This window comes from Buceros rhinoceros, unplaced genomic scaffold (assembly GCF_000710305.1).
Source record: "Buceros rhinoceros silvestris isolate BGI_N320 unplaced genomic scaffold, ASM71030v1 scaffold35276, whole genome shotgun sequence".
Lineage (NCBI taxonomy): Eukaryota > Metazoa > Chordata > Aves > Bucerotiformes > Bucerotidae > Buceros > Buceros rhinoceros.
The window spans coordinates 1217-1516 of NW_010418703.1; positions in this window are offsets into that span (position 1 = coordinate 1217).

The following is a 300-nucleotide window of genomic DNA, read 5'->3' on the forward strand; positions in this document are numbered from 1 at the left end:
TATCGGGGTCTGCCCTAAAAGCGGCCAGCGATATGCCGCTGCCAGCCCAAAACGGGGGAGATTAATTACACGGAGTTAACAAGTTTACCCTGGACACGGTGCTGAGCTTCAGAGCTGCTGTGTGAGTCAGCTCAGAACCTCCGGGATCTTCCGACCCCAAAGTGAGAAGCTTGAGAGTCCAGTTCCCCCCACCCCGGTTCTTCAGATCCGCAGTGGAAGGTGGAGCCCAGCAGCAGCTGGACACTGGGAAGGGCCCCAGGCAGGGTCTGTGGACCGGGCAACACGTGGACGAGCGTGAAA